Genomic DNA, 21,152 nt, shown 5'->3' with positions numbered 1-21,152 from the left:
CATTCCACAGGCAGTTTTATTTCTGAGAGCACTGATTTTCGATCGATCTGCTCTGGCCTGGATTTGAAATAGGATACTACATGAAATTGGATCCTGGGAGCCTCAAACAAGCCCAGGCTTGCACAGGAGGTTAAACAAAACGAAGATTTTTTTAAACACAGGGTACTAGTAAAACTGATTTTAAAGTGCCCTCCATTTCTCTCCATTTGAAGCAATATATTATCTTTATAAAGTCTTTTATATCAGGCTCTTGAAACACTTTATTATTTATACAAAGCCACTGGTGCACACCTCGCCTAAGAAATATGCACTTTAATAGCCAACCAAAGCAATCCAAACCACCAAGGTAATTAAGACTGCTTTAAAATTGGCTTCACTACCTTTCCCCATACAGGCACTAAGCTATGGTCCGGTCCTGCAGTCTCTTCATCACGTAGTCAGTGGGAGTATTCGCACAAGAATTTGAAGGTTTACTCCCTAAATTACAAAATGCAGCCTGCCTTGTTGGAAAAAGGAGCAGGCATGACAGTGGGAGTGTGAAAAAGGAAAGGAAAAAATGCTAAGTGTAGGAAGGTAAAATGGAAAAAAAGATTGTTAAATAGGGAATCCAGCACAGATGAGAAAGAATAAGTGACAGAAGGAGATAACAGCAAAGGATGGTGTAGAAAGCAAGAAGAAAAGCATAAAAGGATGGAGAGTTTATCCTGAACAATTCAGGGCTTTAAATGCATTTGCAAGACATTGATCAGAGAAGAAAGTGCAGGAGGAACAATTAGAGATAGCAAATTGGAGTGGAGAGCTGAGAGCTTTATTTTTAATGTTTAAACAGTAAAAATCACCCCAGGTTCACTTCCTACTCCTTTTTTTGTCCTGCACTGGGACACCAATTCCTCTGCAGTGGTGTGTGAGACGCTGTGAGGACTCCTGGCATGGGGAGCCAGCCATGCCCTGCCAGTGCCCTGACAGAAGGATCGGTGAAATTTTGAGTGTCTTCTTAGATTGTGACTGATTTTTCCCTGGATAGCCCATTGCACTGTAAATTTTATTTCCTTTGTTTCTAAAAGTGCAAAAACAAAACAATGCAAAGCCCAGTTTGAAGCTTGAGTGAAATTTCATCTTCCCCACTAAGAAGTGTGTAAAAATCAGACCCTTTTCATTAATACAACAGTAGCCTGGCTGTGCCTCTCGCTGGCCAGTTCAGAAAGCATCACAGCAATCTGAGTTTAAGTACCAGGGATATCTCATTTGTTCATCAAAACTAAAGAACAAGCCAACTTTTCCTAGTTATCAGCAATATAAGAACATTGCCCTCCTTCAAATCAGGCAGAAGGGCTCTTCTCCTCTTCAGTGCCTCTCAGAGAATCAGCCTGGTTCCACCCCCCCCCCCCCCCCCCCCCTTGCTTCCTCCGTGAGCTGTCTTCCTAATCTGGAATCCTTCAGAGCTGGGAACTGGACCCCCTGCCTTGATTCCCATCATCTGCACCGATTTATGTTAGCAAGCCAGGCCAGCTGGTTGTCTGCACACCCAAGGAGCCCGTACACTCTGATACTGTGCCCTTTTTTTTAAAAACAAAACAAAACAAAACAAAAAACCAAAACCAAACCCAAAAAAGCACAGCAGTCCAGCAGAACTTTGCCTGTCAGGTTAAAACTTGCTCCCTGCCCTGTGAGCTTAACCTACCTGCTGCTGCTGAGCACAGGTACTTCCCTGGGTGTAGCTGTTCTCCTGGTGGGTGAACCCGTCTTCTGCAAATAATGCAAAGGTATTTCTAGGCTGGGGGAAGGGTGCAGGTTCAGTTTCTACTTCACTAGGAAAGATACATATTAAAAAAAGAAAAATAGAAACCATTTTAAAGTGTGATAGGAGCTGGGCTGATACTGCCCTATCTTGCAGGGCAAGTCGCAGCAGGTTCTGTAACTGTGGGCTCTGTAAACATTGATTTTACCCCCCCTCCACATGACCTTAACTCGCCCGGTAATGCGCAGCAAAGGATGCCTGTCTTTGCAGCTGCTGGCATCCACAGGGAATGGCTGGGCAAAAAGCCGGCTGATCCGATGGTCCAACCAACTTCAGTCCTTCCATGGCTCTTCCCCCCGCCTCCCCATGAAACCTCTCTCTTTCATCTTTACACAGGGTAAGAGCGAGCTACGGGAAAAAGTGCTTGTTGTTCAGTTCAAGCACTTTCTTCTTTTTGCCAGAGGAAGAAACCATGTTTGGATCCACACGAAGGGAAAGGCAATATTTATAAAGGAAGTTCCCGCACTTCCTCTTCAAACAAATCACTCCTGGCTGGTTTCGCAATTACAGCCCTACCATAAGGAGGCGGTGGGGGTGTAAAAAAGCATCGAACATATTATTTCCTTTTAAAGTCACTCGCCTCTGAAAAGGCAGCTTTCCAGGAGAGAGGAAAGAGTTAAGCACTCCGGACAAACTGACAAGTTTTCAGTAACTAATTTACTCTTCCTGTAGGCCTGGAGGAAATCCACAGCCGCCACAAATATTCCTTGCTTGTTTCAATACTACTCTTTGTGAAATGGATTTTAATGGCCAAGCAAAGCGATCCAAACCGCAGATGTAATTAAAGCTGCTGAAACTGGCTCCACGAAAGGCTGGGAAGCGCCCTGTGCCCCATCTGGGGCGGCTGCCACGGTGCAGGCTGGGCAGGGCGGCAGTGACACCGCGGGCCTTGGCCTCGGCCTCCACCTCATCCTTCAGCTCATCCTCATCCTCGGCGCGGCAGGCCGTGCCGCTGCCGGCAGGATGGACCCCGCTCACTGGGAGGGCAGGAGGGGTTTTGAAGGACAGAGGTGTGTGGCCGGAGATGGACAGAGAGCCACCAGCTCCCTGCAGCCCTGGCAGCTGCCTGTGCTGCCAGCGCTGCTCCAGCCTGGAGGAGCACTCGCTCGCACCCTGCTTCCATCCCATGACCTGCTCCCTGCCACCGCAAGCCCACTTGTTTGGTACACCGCAGTGTTAAAAACCTCTCTCATCCACGGGAAAACTGTATTTGACAAGCAGTATTTCCCTCCACACACAGTGGTTAAAGTCTGCAGCACTAGGGTAGGAAGCAAAGAGTTTTTTCTGAGAAGTCACAGTAAAACAGTTTCCTGTTAGAACCGATATACCTCAGTTTCTTCTGTGATGAGTCAAACCACTAGTCTACCTGAAAGGTTGGTAGTATCCTGATAGTGAAAACCTCTATTAGATCCATACTCAGCAAAGGAAGAACAAAGTTTTCCTGAAACTCCTATCCAAAGCGTGGGAGGACTGAAAATAAGACCAGCATACCTTGCTGAAAATAGTTCTTGAGATAAAAGATATGACTGCGTTGGCACTAACTTTTCCCTCCTCCTTCCCTCCCTCCCCTCCTCAGCCATGCTGAGGTGTGAAATGCTTAGGAAACTCCCTGTCCCCAGTCTGCACTTTTTTTCATGTTTAATTTTAGATTAGAACACAATTGGATTTGGACTTAATTAACCTTTCATCCAAAGAAAACCCCGCACCTTTGAGTCACTAATTTCATTTGATAACAGCTGCAGAATACTAACTCCATATTTTTGAAGTTAAATCATTGCCAAATTCTGCTTTCAAGCACCAGTTGCCCAGAATAAGGCTAAAGAACTTCCTGAAACAACTATATTTAAATTATCGATTAAACCCACTTGGAATATTATGATTAAAATCAATTAGTTAATGCAAACAGATCTACAAACCCGAAACACAGTTACAGCAAAAGAAATTTATTGGCTGATGAATAATTAATACAGCTCTTGATTTGTTTCACCTCCTGAGCCAAGTAGCACAAAAGTCATTAATACAAGCGGATTGCAGAGCTAACAGAGATCATTACACATTTATAATCACTAAACTGTTTAAGTGGAAAGTTTGCAGGGCAAAAAAACCCCCCTGCAATATCAGGTTCAGAACAAACTAACCCCCAGAATTTTGCCCGTCTCCAAGAAACAACAGCGGAAAGAAAAGGAGAGCTGCATCTTAGGCTTCTTTGCTGTAGGTAAGCCACAAGATCTGTCGTCAGCTCTAATAAGTGAGGTACTTCTCTGAAACCTCTTTCTTCAGACCTGTGAGTAAGATTCATGAATGTAGCTGGCCTGACTGCCCTCCTGTTTCTGGAGGCAAAACTACCGCAGCTTGGCCAGTTACCTCCATGTGCTTACCATGAAGGCACTGTGCTTTTGTATCTACACATGCACTTTCTCCTCTCAGCCACCGAAAGAAGCATGCTACAGGTCCCTTGGCAAAGTACCATTCTTTAAAAAACAGTAGTTTTTGGTAAATAACACACAGATTTCCTGATCCCGAATCCCCTAGTGTGGGAATTACCAGAACAACATACCTCATTAAACAGTGCTCCAGTGACGTAAGATGATGTCAACGAAAGAACAGTGTAAATGATTAATTGCCGCAAAACTAAAAACTTTGTATGTTTAATTTATAACATTCCTTAAATCAATTACTTGGGTTGGAGTGGGTGGGAATCAGTGGGGTGAAACACAAGCAAACAGTCGCTGTCATGTTGCTGGACTGCAGCTACTCCACTTCCTACTTAAACACTTCTTTCCAGCTAAACCTTTACACCATTTCAGAGAAAAAGTGCTATTCGTACATGTTTGTTTTTAGTTTCAGAAGGACTCAGACTATCTCTCCAAAGAAACGTCAGAGATTAAAAAAGTAACCATGGTGGGAGAACATTAATTTCCTTTTAAATGTTGAATTACACAGAGAAGTTAAGAAATGAGGTAGGTGTTTTATCAAAGAGCTTCCTGCATGCTCTGTTACCAGCTCCTCAGCGTAAGGCAACAATGGGGATATTTTCACACTGTGAAAACACTGCAACATATTTCTGCTCCAAATGGGAGGTGCACTTGCCTCCCTCCATACACAACATACCTTCTCCTTCCCTCATTAAAATACTCTCGTTGCTCTTTTTTTTTTTGGAGCTTTTCCCGCATAGCCTTCTCTGTGTCCTGTCTGGTGAAAACATAGAGTGCAACCTGTAACATTAGACTTGAACTTTCTATATCCTGACATCAGCAAACTCAAAAACCTAGACAAAACAAGCTGTCCCATTTCTAGACATTGTCTGTGCACTGATCTCAGAATTGAAACCCTTTCTGGTAACTAATGATAAATCATAGAATCATAGAATCATTTAGGTTGGAAAAGACCTTTGAGACCAAGTCCAGCCATTAACCCAGGACTGGACTGCCAAGTCCATCACTAAATCATACCACTAAGCACTACATCTACGCATATTACAAGTATCTCCAGGGATGGTGATTCCACCATCTCCCTGGCAGCCTGTTCTAGTGCTTCAACACCCTTTCAGGGAAGAATTTTTTTCCGAATATCTAATCTACACCTCCCCTGCCATAACTTGAGGCTGTTTCCTCTCATCTTGTCACAAGTTATACGGGAGAAGAGACCTACCTCCACCTGCCTGCAACCTCCTTTTGGGTAGCTGTACAGAGTAGTGAGGTCCCCCAGTGTAAGAGTCAGTCTAAAGAGAACAATATTGTCTCATCATTGCCAACAGAGGCCTGGAGATGGAATGTGGTCCTCATGGACACCAAGACACAAAGACCCTGGGAAAGAGAACTGCATGGTACGAGGAGTACTATGCCGCTCCCTGCTACCTGGGACTGAAAGGAGCAACTACACCCTGGGAAGGAGAACTGCACGGTACGAGGAGTACTATGCCGCTCCCTGCAACCTGGGATTGAAAGGAACAACTACAATAAGGCTGCATAACAGCTGTCCAGAAGATGGATCACAACCGTGGTCATAACAACGAACCAGAAAACATAAACTTCAGGTGAACTTTCTTCATTATAATATCATTATAATACAAAAACACACCTCCTGGTCTGAAGCTACCCGCCTCTGAGGCAAACCATGCCTCGGGCACTCGTCTTTGGACACGCATGATAACCTGGCTCGAGAAGGTGGAGACTGGTAACAATCCATGGACCAGAGGAGGAGTGAGGTGTGTTGCTTGGCATAAAAAGATGCCTTCTTGGCAACTGAACTTTGGAGATCTTCCCTACCAAGGATGATGACGATCAGAAGGACTGGCGGGATGCTGCCTGAACCTGGGACCATAGAGAAGCCTTGGACCCGTGATGGTAGCTATAATCCTCCTTCCTTTTCTTTTTACTTTACCTTTTATTCACTTCCTGTCTTTCTACGTATCGCAAGCTGCTTTATGGGAAAACAATAAAATTGTGCTGTTTAATTGAAGCGTAATCCCTTGGCATGGTCACCTTGATTTTTGCACTTCGAGATCATAGTTAACGAACTATCACAAGTCCACTGAGTGGACCGTGACACCCGAGTCTCCCTTTCTACATGCTAAACAACCCCAGTTCCCTCAGCCGCTCCTCATAAGACTTGTGCTCCAGACCCCTGACCAGCTTCGCTGCCCTTCTCTGGACACGCTGCAGCATCTCACATCTTCCTTGCAGTGAGGGGCCCAGAACTGCACACAGTATTCGAGGAGCAGCCTCACCAGTGCCCAGTACAGGGGGACAATGGCTTCCCTGGTCCTGCTGGCCACGCTGTTTCTGATACAAGCCAGGATGCTGTTGGCTGCCTTGGCCACCTGGGCACACTGCCGGCTCATGTTCAGCTGGCTGTCAACCAGCACCTCCAGGACCTTTTCCACTAGGCCACCTTTCCCTTTTTCCAGCCGCTCTGCCCCAAGCCTGTAGCGCTGCGTGGGGTTGCTGTGACCCAAGTGCAGGACCCGGCACTGAGCCTTGTTGAGCCTCCTACCATTGGCCTCAGCCCATCGGCCCAGCCTGCCCAGACCCCTCTGCAGAGCCTGCCTGCCCTCAAGCACATCAACACGCCCCGGCCCAGCTTGGTGTCATCTGCAAACTTCCTGAGGGTGCCCTCGGTCCCCTCATCCAGATCCTTGATAAAGGCATTAAACAGGGCTGGCCCCAACACTGAGCCCTGGGGAACGGCACTTGTGACCGGCCACCAGCCAGATGTAACTCCATTCGCCACCACTCTCTGGGCTCGGCCAGCCAGCCAGTTTTTCACCCAGGGGAGGACATGCCTGTTCAAGCCATAACGGCCAGTTTCTCCAGGAGAATGCTGTGGGAAATGGTGTCAAAGACTTTACTAGAGTGCAGGTAGACAACATCCACTGCCTTTCCCTCATCCACTGAGTGGGTCACCTTGTCCTAGAAGGAGATGAGGTTCAGTAAGGAGGACCGCCTTTCGTGAACCCATGCTGACTGGGCCTCATCAGCTGGTTGTCCTGTACATGCCACGTGATGGCACTCAGGGTGATTGGCTCCATAAACTTCCCCAGCACTGAAGTCAGGCTGACAGGCCTGTTCTTCCCTGGATCCTCCTGCTGGCCCTTCTCGTAGATGGGCGTCACATTTGCTAACCGCTCCTGGGACCTCCCTGGTTAGCCATGACTGCTGATAAATGATTGAAAGTAGCCTGGGGAATGCATCCATGAGCTCCCTCAGTACCCTTGGGTGGGTCCCTTATGGCCCCATAGACTTGTGCACATCCAAGTGGAGCAGCGGGTTACTAACTGTTTCTTCCTGGACTGTGGGGACTTTGTTCTGCCCCTCCTCATCCCTGTTTACCTGGGGCTGAGTACCCAGAATGAGGCTGGTCTTGTTATTAAAGACTGAGGCAAGGAAAGCATTGAGTACCTCAGCCTTTTCCTCATCTGCAGCAATGTTCCCTGCCACACCCAATAAAGGATGAAGATTAACTTTGGCACTCCTTTTGTTTCTAAAGTAGTTGTAAAAACATTTTTTGTTATCTTTTATGGCAGTGGCCAGCCTGAGTTCTAGCTGGGCTCTCACCTCTCTAATCTTCGCCCTGCATAACCTCAAGACATCCTTATAGCCCTCCAGAGTTGCCTGCCCCTTCTTCCAAAGGTCATAAACTCTCATTTTTTACCTGAGTTCCAGCCAAAGCTGTCTGTTGAGCCAGGCTGGTCTTCTCCCATGTTGGCTCATCTTTCGGCACATGGAGACGGCCTGCTCCTGTGCCTTTAAGACTACCTTCTTGAAGAATTTCAAGCCTTCCTGGACCCCTTGGCCCTTTAGAACCATCTCCCAAGGGAATAATGCAACTTCCTCTATGATAAACGACGTAACTTTATGAAAACTATGTGCTAACACATCGGTGGCAGTGCATGCTGGTGGAAGGCATACAGTTGGGAAAAGCGCAAAAGTCTGTTTTGACCCAGCAAGCAGAGGTTAGCCCACTGTGTCATGCAAAGCCTGTTTTGCCTTGCCTGGGACTGTTTCATACATGGATAAAGCACAGCCAGAAAACTCATCTTCAATCCCGAGGGCAACTGTGGCTTTGCACAGAGCATCCCAGAAGAAGAGTACCATTTGCCTACTAGTGGTTTATGGCTAATGGCTAATCACCCCTGCCTCTCAGCTGATACTAAAGCAGTTACGTGGCTTACAGAATTGGTTTGTCACTGCTAACCTGGGGGTATGTCCCATGCTGCAGGGCACAGTGTGGACAGCCTTAGAGAAACAGGGCTCCAGTTCTCACCTGGTGAGCAGTCAGACCCCTCCTGCCCTGATGTACCCTGATGTACCCATCCTGCTGAGTATGACAGCAAGGCAGGGTGGCTGGTTCTTGAGACCAGCCACTCACCAACAGCTGAGAACAGGCTTATCTTTCACACCATTTAAAACTGGGAAATCACATTTATACAGGTCCAGCCTCTCAGGTTAGCTTCATTTGTTTTGTTGAGAACATGAAATACATACAGTCTTGCCAGACAAGCCATTTGCAGGGCAGGGATAAAATCCTGATGTCTTTGCAAATAAATGGTAAAATCCTGAGCCTGAGATGCACATGGTTTCACTCCCTGGATCTTCACACTGGTTTCTCTCCTTACATAAAGGGAGTGTCATCTCATAGGAATTCACTTTGTGGGGTGGGAAGTACCTCTTAGGGTACTGGAAATGAAGGATTTTCCATCCTGGGAATGACCTGCCTTCCTTAGAGCACCTCTGCTTGCTGGGTCAAAACAGACATTTGTGCTTTTCCCAACTGTATGCCTTCCACCAGCATGCACTGCCACTGATGTGTTAGCACACAGTTTTCATACCTTTCGAACAGATGGAAGTTTTGGGATGAATTACACTTGGTTTCACAGTCAGCTTAATCCCAGGCACAGTGTTATCACCACAGACAAAAAATCCCACAGATCTGCTTCATATGCCCGTAAGGTTTGCTCTGCCTTTGCACTGTTGAAGTACTCAGTGGACAACATGGTGGCTTAAATATTCCCCAAACAAGGCAGACTTTTTAAAAAGCAGCACTAGTTCACTCTAAGGGAAAAATGATCCTTTGACTGAGAAACGCTCTTTACTTCACTGCATTTGGGCCTCAGTGGCTGAAGAGTTGCATGTAGGAAGTGTGACCTGAAAGTAATGCCAGGAAGGCAATGCCATGGTTTTACTGGCATGAAACCTACTACTTTTGTAGTCTATGGCGAAAGAAGTGCTTGACATATTATGGTGTGGAACATGCCTGTATAGCCTATGGTCATAAACTGGCCGATTTTGATAGCTGGGTGTAAGCAGTAACCAAGTTAACTAGAAACAAGTAGTTTTGCCTCTAATTACAAAGTGTTACAGTGCAGTGATATCCTGGGTGAATGTGACAGTTTTTCCCCCTCTGTAAAGAAGCTGCAGATTTTCTCAATCGTTCCTCTTGTTAGCAATAGTGTGCTAAGACACTGCTCGTGATACAGCCTTGTGCCATAGGACACACAGCACCCCATGGCAAAGTCACCTTTAATTGGCATGCCTATCTATTGATCTCACCTCTGAACTCACCAAACAAAAGAAAGCATTAGTCCAGATCTTCAAGAATTCAATAGTCATTTAAGCAGAAGGTCAGGTACCTAATGGGCTGTCAAGTTCAGGCTGTCAATCTGCCCATCTTCCCAGCTGCCCTAGTTCCCAGGTCTTGACTGATGGTCCTTGGCAGCTGGGTACTTTATTTTCTTGCCAAAGTGCTATGAAAGCCTGAGCACAGGCAACTACTTTGCAAATTTAAGTTGGGATGACAAATTCTGCCTTCCTTGAAGGAGAGAGGTAAAAGAACCCAAACAACAGCCATGAAAAGGTACACAGCAAGGCCTGAAAAATACATTAAGGATGCTATTTGTCCTGTGTCACTGGCACAGTTTAATAAAACATAAATATGCTTTCAGATGTCTGCATCGTGCTTTTTGATCTGAACTTTACTATGATTGCAATAGTTTTAGAATACCTCATAGCAAGGATAATTGTGTGTAAACGCCAGGTAACACTGATAAAGGTAGCATGCATGGTTGGACACATTTCCCAGATCTTTTTCAGTGCCACAGGTTAGCAGTGATTTTGAAAACTACAGCCTGCAATGCAGGAATGTTGCTACAGCTCCCAGAATTTTCCAGGAGGTACACAAAGAGGAGGGAGTCCTTTCCAGATTCGTTGGGACACGGCCTGCTGTGCATACTTGCTTTTGAACAGTCTCGTAAAACCGAAACATTTTTTTCCAAACAGATCACAGGTCACGTAAGCTTCCCAAGGGATATATTGGTTACAGATGTTTTCATGTAATAAAATATTCCACTCAACTGCAGTATTTCTAACTGATAATGCTAAAACTAAATTACCCTTGTCTAATGGTTATGTCCCCAATGCACTCCTTACCATGGTAAACACTGGCTCATTTGTTACCATTTAGCCAACATAATATTTAAATTTTTTATAACAACATGCCACAAAGACAATGTATTTCAAGTAAGCAAGACCTGCAATGTAAGTTTGAACTTAAAAAAAAAATATTTAAAATTAATTCTTTTCATATTTGTAGAATAAATTATACCTTTCAGTTTCAGTATTATCATATCAATTTGCATTTAAAAGTTATCTCATTTTTTAAACATGAGTAATTTTAATAATTTTCCAAGATTTCACTCTTGAAATTGGAATTATTAGGAAAAAAAAAAGCACTCCTTGATTGTCTGAATGGTATGGGGCTAATAATGAAACATTCAATTAGATTTCCTCCTGGCAGAGGCATTAGGAAAGGAAAGGTCATTGTGATGGTATCTCTAAAATGATTGAGTAGTTAAAAAAAAAAAAAAAAAAAAAAAAAAAGAGAAAAGAGTGAGAAGGCAATGACTGTCTTTTCAAAATATGCTTACAATATAGCACTAACAAATATGGCTATGAAAAAGAAAAAAAAATGAAAAAGGGAACTTAATTAGTCTGCTACGGTAACAAGGAGCCTCCCTCACACCAGGGAAGCTTGTGCTGTTGTACTGTACTACTTCATTAAGAACAATGGAACAAAGTGACTGTTGATGTGGTATCACTGTTTCTATGTTGCTGCTTCAAGGATAAAGTCAACCTGTTCCGATCACATTTTACAAAGACTGGAAACATAGCAGGGACAGAGCTGTTTTCTGAGGAGGGAGATATAAGCTACCTTAGCACAACTGGTGTTACATGAAAAGTAGAACCTGGCCATTTTTAGGAGAATGTGGAAGTTAGTAAAACTTGGAAGTAGGATGTTTAGACTGGATCAAAAAAAACCATTCTTTTCCAAACTCTACAATTCCATGAGTCAGGTATTCACTGCTCCAATGCTGATGTTCAACGTTTAGTAAAATATTGTATCCTTTCTGAGCTAACTGTAGTCACCAACCTCGATAAGCAATTTTTGCAGCTACCAAATTCAAATGTATGCTTGTGCTTGGTAAAGTAAGACAACATTACTTCGTGTTGCTGCAATGGTCAGAAGCATGTTTTAAAGACTTGCTAGGGGCCGGGGGAAATGGGAGAATTTCCCTCCACTCCCCAGTCCCAACTGAAAGGACAATTTAATCTCCACCAAATCACTCAGGGGAAAAAATGTCATCCAGATCTATGGAGACGCTTCCTAAACACAATAGGGCTGAATCTGACCTAAAGGGTTATACAGCATTTAGAAGAGTTGGACTTTGCTTGGTTCAAAGCAATGAGCCAGGAAAACTTTACCCAGCAGACATTTCTACCATAGTCCTGCTAGTCTGCCTATCATTCTACTTCTCATTGTCATATTTGATTAGCTGTATATTTATTCTTAGGCTGCTGTGGTAATTAAGATTGCTAGCATGTAAGGGAGGCAATAATGGTTCTCTGATGGCTCCGGTATTTGGGAGGGAGGTCATGCAGCATGTGAAACACGAAGCAACAGCCCTGCCCTCCTGGCTCAAGATAACATCCAGGACAGGAACAAAGCACAGCATTGTGACTTTCTGAAAAAAAGTACAATCCAGTTTTTCTAAGCAGATGCTCTCACACAGAAAACAGAAGCCCAATCTGCTGATATCTGAATTTTTTTAAATTGCTTTAGCAGTTTTTAGGGTAGTATGACTAAGCAGCAGTAAGAGCAGTGGTTGCTGTGCATCAGTGACTTGAAAACACATGAGTCTTGCAAACTTGAATGCTCCTTTCCTCTTCCCTTAAACTGCCTCTAGCACGGTAACACCCAGCAATGTGCAGATGTAAACCCTTTGAGATCTGGCATACTGGGAAAAGGACTAGTTTTTTTTGGAATCAAAATCCCCTGGACTCAGCAGCAGACCTGATCTCCCAGTGCTGTGCCTAGGAGCTGTGTTCCTGCTGGTCAGCAGGACACTGCCCATCAAGGACCAGCTAACACAAAGCCTTCCATGACTTCCCCTTTTCCCTTGTTATTTTTGCTGTCTGCCACAAAAAAACCCCCTCAGCTAGCTGACAGTACTCCTCGGGCAGCAAATCCCTATTTATTTTAGTGCACGCATAATGTTGGTAGCAGCAAAAAGCACAAATACAACAACCTTGAAGCACATCCATGGGAGGGGGCATAAGGATAGCAAAACTCTTGAGAGATTCTGCAACTCCTGACACACATATGAATGTGCAGCTTGCAGGGTGAAAAAATGTTATTTTGAATTCACTTTTGGTATGTTTTGTGATATCTTTGTCTTGCCCTGGTTGCTTAAGGGTATCACCCAGAAAACACAGCTAACTAAGATGCTCAACAGTGTATTTGTCTGTTGCTCATCTGCCTCCTTTTCCTGGCCCCTTTATCTACACAGTCAGTATCATATCCAAAACCGCACACTGGCTTCCCTGAATGTTTTACTTTTCAAATAAAAGCCTAATTAACTCACCCTTTATTTTAAACCATCATAGGCAGCAAAAAGCTCCAATTAAAAATGGAATGTCTACTAATTTAAGCCCAAAGGTCTGTTAAGGCAACTTTCATGAATCCTAAAAATAGAAATGCATTCATAATTTTTTCCTCACTTTAATTAGGCTTTTTTTTTTTTTTGGCTCAAATTTAAATATCCCTCTGCAGTATCTTCAACTGCATTGCAGCAGTAGGAACCCCACGCACAACACAAGAATCGTAAGATGAAAGATGACTTGCCTTTTTAATTCTTCCACTCAAGAGAGGAGTGTAAAGTGGAGGCATGCATCCCACAAAATAGAAGTGTTGCAATTAAATAGGAGAGACTTCAGAAAGAGCGGACTCCCAGAACCAATTGAAACTTCTGGCTGATTTGTGCATAGAGAGATCTTGGTCCTTCTCTAATCTATAGTCTTAAGGGATGTGGAAGAAAATAGCATTGTGGCAGTCAAGGTGAAGGTGATATAACTAATGTTATAGCAGCCAGACTAAGGGCAAGTCAGTTCGGAGTGAACTGAAAAATATGCTCTATGGGGCTCTTTGAATGACATTACTTATAGCAGTCACAGAATGCAAGGTCATGCTGCTTCAAATACAGGTTAAACTTGTAAGGTGGTGAACTAATCTGGAAAGCAGCAACTTGAAGAATGACTTCAGGGCCACGGTGAGCTGCAACTAAAACTCTGGCAGGGATGCAGTGGCTAAGACGATTAATGAGATCTTTCAGTACATGAGCTAGGGGAAGACACAAAGCAGAAAACATCATTGTAGCACTTCAGAGGAGCATTATTAGGAGCAGATGAAGTTGAGGTTATCCAGGGCAACAGAGTAGTAAGCAGAACAATGTTAAGTGCTAGTTATGGACGTGCTGCCTGCTTTGCCTATGCCAGAGCCAAGTTTCCTCCTGTTACTGCTGGCAGAAGTGGTGATGGGAAGCGATGTAGGAACCAGCTCCTCCCAGCCCTGGCCACACTCTCTTCCTTCCCTCTTCCATAGCTGGGATAGCAAGCCCAGATCTCCAGGGTGAACTGATTCTACCCTTATCCTGAAGCAAAAAAATTTCAGTTTCTTTTACATTGCTGAGATGCCTGGGACTGGTTCTGTCACTTCATACAGCATTACTGAAATGATTACAAGCATACATGTCCATGTCCAGCATCCATACTGCACAAAAGATGTTGACAAATTGGGAAGGATTCAGGATGCAGCTGCAAGAAGGATTCAGACTCAGGGAAAGATGCCCTAAAGCAAGAGCCAGAAGTAATTCAGTCTATTTATTTCCACAAAGAGAAAGTTCAGAATGGCTTGATCACAGTCCATAAATACTTAGATCAGTGAAAGACATTTAATAAAGGGCAGAACAACATACAGAGCTGAAAAATGGAACTCTGAGGCAAAATTCAAGCTAAAAATGAGGTGGAAGTGTTAGAAATGAATGCAATTAAGTCACTGGAACCTTTTACATTTGCACGCAGTAAATTTGCCATCACCTAAAGTCTTTTAAGAAAAATTGAGATTGGATGTCATTTTAAAATGATATTATCTAGCTCAAGCAGAACTTGCAGGCTGAGTGAAGTGGTGAATTTGTACAAGCATATAATACTATAGCTGAGCAACCGAGATGATCATAACGTTACAAAACCCGTGAGCGTATATTTATTTCTTGAGTGGGACTACAATATTCAATTTTTCCTGTGTCTGCTTGAAATGAATACATTAGCTTTGCTGAACCCAAAACTTGAGCCTTCTGCTGTAGAAGTGGTACATGTCCAGTTTCCTTCTCTTTAGACACTGCGAAGAAGCAACCCAAATACCCATGACTAACTGTAAGTGAACACAGTGAATTTGAAGACAAGAAGGTGATTATAAGGCTTTCAAGAAGCTCCCCTAATCCATGAGCCTGAAAGCACTGGCATGCTTTCCAGGGGCATTTCCAAATAACCTTGGATCGTTCCAGCATATGGGATTAGATGGAGGGCAGGAGCTTACCAGCTAGAGCACCCTGGTAAGCAGGACAGTACAGGAGATATCTTAGTCTTTAAACACTTGTTGGCCACCGAACAGGCAAACAGTTTCACCAGGAGTGCGACACGGAAGAACTGGGCAAAGCAGGATAGCCTGGATATATCCAGGTTTAAGATAGTTAAATCCCATACCTTTGAAATGCACTGTAAAATTACCACACACTTCAGTTTAATAAAGGTATTAACATCTCAGAGTGATATTATGTGATGGCAGCATTTCCTAGCAGTACATGAGCTTTAGGAATGATGCCTTGATGTGGACAGGAGACAGACTCAAAAAAGGCACATTCTCCTCTCCGGTTCACCTCCTCTGCTGAATTGTTTGCAAACCCATAGTCCTTTCTTCTCTCTACCAGCATAAGGGGAATTTACTGTCTTTATGATCTCAGGATGGAAAAATATTAATCAGAAACAGCAGCAACAATTTCTTTTTCTTCTCGAATCTGTGTGGCATTAAGTATAATTACATAAATAACTGGAATGGCAGAAACAGACAATTGCTGGCTTTGTATGGGTATTGGAAAAGATTATACTGTTTTTATCATGTCTCTCAAATAATGGGTATCTTCCAAGTCTACTGTCAAGGAGACTGCTTGCTGCTTTAATACTGATGTGAAAATAATCTTGTAAAAATACTGAGAGAGGGTCTTTCCACATACTTTCCGCCAGGAAAGATTACTTAAATAAACCGTTTAACCTGCTATTGACCTAAAACCTAGTTACATAAATGTTTTAAAAATTACTTATCCATCTTGAGCAGATAAAAGTAATCTAGTGAAGTCAAGGATAACGTAGGAAGTCCCTTAATGATGGCTGCATTCTCTGTAGCCACTATTAGCATATGATTTTTCTGCTGGCAAAGCAGATATAAACGAGCTGCAAGCACACAGGCGCAGGATAGATCTTCCGCTTTGTAAAGGGCTGGAAAGAGACAGATACACATAAAGAAAGAGTGAAAACCTTCAAAGAGTTCTTACAAGGAGAACCTCAACTATTTTCCCCCCAGGTTTTCCATTATAAACATTGCTATATTTTTTTTTAAACCAATAGTAAAAAAGAGGCCATATGGAAGCTGAATATGGAGGATGTGTCTACCAATACCTCAGCTAACATATCATCCCAAAGTCATTAAAACCAAGTTCATAAAACACTTCCTCCAGATTGTGGGACAAATGCTCAAAACCGACTGAGACAAATCATACCCAGTTCAGCATGGATGTGCTAGAGAAACGAAGTGTTACAGGTACCCCACTGTAATGTGGGCAAGGAGGACAGTGTGTTTATCAAGCCTAATGAAGGCCATCCCAGGAAGGCAGACACCAGCTTGCTTCATCTACCAAAAGTCCGTGATCTTTAGCATGCTGGGTTTGCTGGCGGTGCGAGTGACCACCCCACTCAGTAGTATGTAGTGAGAACAGCCTCCTGGGTGTCTCAGCTCTCTGCCCCTGCAATCAGGGCCGTGATGCCAGATGTAAGTTTGGAAGTCTTCGTTATTTTGTCTGACAGCGTAAATGTTAACGTTTTTTCATGAACTGAACCAGTCATTTGCTCTGCTGCACACTTTCACCACCTGCCTGCATCAGGCATGTAGGATGGGATGCTTGTGTTTCAGTGACTGGAGCCAGCATGTATGTAAAGCTTTAGCTGCTATAGTATTATCCAAACCTTTGGACTGTGTGCTTTCTTTTTTTTTTTTTTTTTTCCCATCCCCTTCCCCACTTTAAGGAAACAGCACCTTTTCTACAGGGCCAAACACAGCTACATGGTCCACAGCAGCACGCTGGAAATGGTTAGAATGCTGTTAACATTGCCCATGCAACCCAAAGGGCTGCAGCTGCCCCGGGAGGTATTTTCTGGCCGTACACCTGCCCAAATGCTGCAGCGATGAAGACTGAGGCCCAATACCATTTTTTCCAAACATGTAGATAATTTTCCCTTCTAATTCCTTCGAGAGGGTTGTATTTTTTTAAAAAAATCTCATTAATAAATTTGTAATCTCACCAGCCACATATATTTCCACCTCCTGAAGTGTTAAAAGAAAAAATACACCAGCTCTTGATACTTCTGTCAATAAAGAGCACACTCAGGATCAAAGGAATAAAAATGCTAATTATGGTGCACTCTGTAACACCTCTCTCCCGAGCCAAGTGCCCTGATTAAGTTAACCATCGTGCTAATTATAATAGTGTTTAGCACAGCTGGGCCCAAAGAAAAGCCACCCTCTACCAGAGTATGGCTACCAGCCTTACAATGAGATCAAGCATATTTATGCTGTAATAGAAACTTGCCTATGATCCACAGAATAGCCATTGCTAATTTTAAATATTCAAAACCTTGTTCAGTTTCTTTTAACATTAAAAAAAAAATAATTGTGGACATTAAGAAAAATATTGGGTGGGTTGTTGTGTTGGGGTTTTTTTTGTTGTTGTTTGTTTGGGGGTTTTTTTGTCATGAAAACAATGCTGGGGTCAGAAGCTTATTGCTCAGAAATTAAGTTACTGGCTCCTAAGGGAATATACAGCAAGATAACACATCTTTGCAATTTAAAGGGGAGCCCCACTCTTCTGCCTTTTCTCCGTCAATACCACATGGCTGTGAAGTATGCTGGTGATGAGAGAGGAAGGCCACTGTACTCTACACTTTCATTTAAAATGGAATGAAGTAGCATGCAATTACTGACAAAACCACCTGCCACATTTCAGCAGCACATTTGGATGGAGAATGGGGCAATAGTACTGGTGAAAAATGATGGCTGAGTCTAAGTGAAAGTTAATCCTCCCCATTGATTCCATGGAGGGGAGAAAAGTATAATAAATCAATAAATCACTGCAGCTCAAAAAATTGTGTCTTCAGTGGATGCTTACAATCCTTGTTCCACATAGCGTAATTGGAAGAAAGAGATTTTTAAATGCTTATGTAGTTATAACCATATCTTCCATTCATCGCTTCCCTCCTTGAAGAATTCATCAGCATTTACTGGCAGTACCTTCCAGTGCACCTGATTGCAGGATAAGCACTACTTACCACAAAGCAGCTAAAAGGTAAGAAAATTACCTTCACTTCAGTATCACTCCTCAAAATGGCTGTTTTGTACTTACTCAGCCTCCCTGAGACTTTGAGTAGCAGCAGATGAGCAGACTGTTTCTCAACATGAATTCAATAATTAACTCTGAATTAAACAAGTCATCTAAACACAATGATGCAACTAATACTCCTGAGTGGATACATACTTTTCAAATTCCAGGTGTATTCAAAGTACTCCTGGTTTCACTGCACAGATTCAGCAGTCATCAACACTCTTGTTATGGGGCACTTTCCCATTCACTATTCATGTACTGCATTGGCTCACTTAATTATACACAAACACACACATATATATTAATAAACACAGCACTGGTTTAGGTAAATTGATAATCTTCACCTAAATTCTGTACTGCTTTGATAGGGTGGTAAAAGTTTAAGGGCCTTTAATCTACTGTCTGGGCAAAGAGGCTTATTTCTGCTCTGGTTTGGAAGGGAGAGAGGAGAGGTTCTTCAGGGGGAAACCCCAGTATATCGGCTGAACTGTTAGAGAAGGTCAAAACCTGGGAACAGTACCCCTTAAAAGGGTGAAGACTACAGATATCCTGTTGCTAGTATCATTATCAAGAAAACAAGTATCACAACACTATGTAGCACTAAACCTCTAGGACAGAAGTCAATGCTATTTCAGGGGCCTGTGGATGGGGCTTCGAGCTGCTCATGAGGGATTTCAGTCTGTCACACTCATAATAGATAAACAGCAATACAGTGAAAATCAGGGCATTTGAATCCTCTACTTTTTCACTGATGTCCTCGGATACGTGACCATGTAAACAAGTAGAATCCGATGTGCTTCCCACATTCCTGGAGTCACAGAACCTTCTAGATGTGGCTGTTTCACTCCAGCACCTTATCTGCATGCCTTCGTATGGGTGGGGGAGATGGGTATGGGAGGAAATACAGGGAGGGAAGAGCAATGTCTCACCATCTCCCAGTCCCTCCCTCTCTCAGCTGGTAACTGGCAATAGCCAAGCCCTATGGAAAGAATCACCGTATTATAGGGTGTAAGCCGAGACTACAGCTGGCTGGTGAAGAGTAAAGCACAAGACTGGTTATTTGGCTATTAGGGTATTACTCACTGCATACAGTTAGGGTGACAATACTATTGTACATTGTATATATCTTCCACTGCTTAGGTAAGCTCTAACATTAATTCTTATTTACTGTTTGCATTTCACGCCAAATTAATTTCCACTCTATGCATGCATACTTCCAGGGCAGGTGGAGAAAAGATTATGCAGTAGATACTCAGGTAATAGGGTGATGTGCATAACACGGAAAAAAATGGTGAAATAATAGAGGAAGTAGAAGACTAAATTGCATACTATAACATTAAGAAAGATAGTTTCCTATATGGGTGTTTGCATTGCCTACACCCAAAATATTCAGGAATTATAGGTCACATCCTGCTGTTACCTCTCCTATAACCCATTCCAAAGCACTAAGAACCTGTCAGTAGAAAATGCAAAGCAAACTAAACAGATCTGCCTAGTTTCTTTTTCCTGAGTTTTATTACAACAGCGCCTTTTGACAGAGAAAGAAGTGCTGCAGTAAAAATCAACACTGTTATATACTTCCTAATTATCTCTCTTTATGGTAAAGTCATCAGAGAAGCTATTAAATCATGGTCACCAAAATATTTGGATTTGGCTGTTTTATAATATTAGTTGCACAAACTTTAACTCTTGAAATAATATCAGCTAATGATATGTGCTTCACTTGGGAGTCAAACACTTAAAGTAGAAAGCTGGTGTCTGACAAATTGAAAGCAATTTCACATTGAAGTAAATTAAACAAAATTTCCCAGATGTTGCTATAAGAGACTCAAGGAGGTGAAATGAAAGTCACTGCTGATGCATTCAGACACTTACCATACAGTTCCCAGGAAGGAAGCATTTTAAAAGGAAACTGTGAGAAAAGGAGAAATCAGAGGTGAGAAGTTTATAAACTCACTGACAGGCTTAATCAGAGCATCTTGTGGCTCTGTGTCATTTCACAGGGAGTGGTCCAAATTTGTGTATGGGAAACGCTACATAAACACTAGAGTGAAATCAGTCTTGTTCAAAAGGTGTTGGGTAGTCAGAAGGAGCTGCTCCTCACTTCCAGGTCAGGTGAAAGAAGATGAAAAGCAGGATTTGCAGGCCTACCTTTAATACTAGTTAGTTTTCAGTACTTTGCTGTGGCAGATCTCAAAACACACCTAGGATCCAGAAAACTCAACCTCTCCGGAAAACCCAACCTCTCCTCTCCCTTAAAAGCAGGTTTTCCGGTACATAGAAATATATATAATTGACTTAAGCAAATGTCAAGAGCTATCAGCATCCTTGCATGAAAACCCTCAGGAATACTTTTCTGTTCCTACTTACCCAATTATTGCAACTCTACTTGAATAACATGTCCTTCTACCATACCTCAAATTGAGTAAAGAGCCCACAAGTTTAGGAGAATAGGGAGGAAAAGAAGTTTACAATCACTCCTTTATTACTAGATCTGAGAGAAGCCTATATGCTCACCTCTCATCTATCAGTTGCAGAGGAAAGCCCATGCACGGGGTGCACAAGCACAGCAGTGCCTACAGACCAGCAGACAGTGTTTTTCCTCTCAGGGTGATCACGTAGTTTCCATATTCTCTGCACTTTTGGTTTCCTCATCCAGCTCTCCATCTAGATCCCTGGAGGTATTTGAGTTACTATTCCTTCTAAATGTTAGCAACGTGGAAGAAAGAAAACTTGCTCCGTGTTTGACTCGTCTTCAGTATCACTCACAGATCAGGGTTTTACCCTATGGTTTGCAAGACCTGTTTGTATTGA

The 21,152-nt window shown here is 43.1% G+C and overlaps 1 protein-coding gene across 4 annotated transcripts in view; it reads right to left on the bottom strand.

Annotated features, from left to right (window-relative positions):
* PLXNB2 (plexin B2) overlaps nt 1-21,152 on the bottom strand; it is a 267,982-nt gene that overhangs the window by 128,422 nt on the left and 118,408 nt on the right. The window contains exon 1 of one of the 4 annotated variants that reach the window (XM_055711148.1): nt 20,214-20,228. The exons of the other annotated variants lie outside the window; for them this stretch is intronic. The gene's annotated coding sequence lies outside the window, so the exon portion shown is untranslated. Of the gene's footprint in view, nt 1-20,213; nt 20,229-21,152 lie in introns of those variants that run through there. 4 annotated transcript variants of the gene reach the window in all.

This window comes from Falco cherrug, chromosome 5 (genome assembly GCF_023634085.1).
Source record: "Falco cherrug isolate bFalChe1 chromosome 5, bFalChe1.pri, whole genome shotgun sequence".
Lineage (NCBI taxonomy): Eukaryota > Metazoa > Chordata > Aves > Falconiformes > Falconidae > Falco > Falco cherrug.
Note: the sequence above shows the minus strand (reverse complement) of the source record. Positions and strands in the feature narration are given on the sequence as shown.